The following is a 298-nucleotide window of genomic DNA, read 5'->3' on the forward strand; positions in this document are numbered from 1 at the left end:
GCGCTGGTGACACCGTGCTGCGCGGGGGGAGCTCCCTTTCCCCCCCGACATTCCTTCTGTTTACGCGTGTGTTTGTCCGGGAGAGCCTGGGCGGCTTGTGCATTGTCAGCAAACGCAGCCCCACGCTTTCTCATGCTAATGCTGCTCTGAAAGCTGCCCCTTGCCAAACAGATGAAATAGTGGCCTTATTCAGGCTGCTGCCGGACGGGAGGAGGGGGAAGAGGCCGCAGCGTCCCCAGGCAGGACCGGGGGACCGGCTTTGTCCCCCCAAAACCTCAGGGTCTCCCCACCCCCGCCC

General features: G+C 63.8%; 1 protein-coding gene across 1 annotated transcript in view; it reads left to right on the top strand.

Moving 5' to 3' along the window:
• PTCH2 (patched 2) overlaps nucleotides 1-298 on the top strand; it is a gene marked incomplete at both ends in the record, with an annotated part of 9,370 nt that overhangs the window by 1,287 nt on the left and 7,785 nt on the right.

This window comes from Merops nubicus, unplaced genomic scaffold, assembly GCF_000691845.1.
Source record: "Merops nubicus isolate BGI_N331 unplaced genomic scaffold, ASM69184v1 scaffold28011, whole genome shotgun sequence".
In the NCBI taxonomy this organism is placed as follows: domain Eukaryota; kingdom Metazoa; phylum Chordata; class Aves; order Coraciiformes; family Meropidae; genus Merops; species Merops nubicus.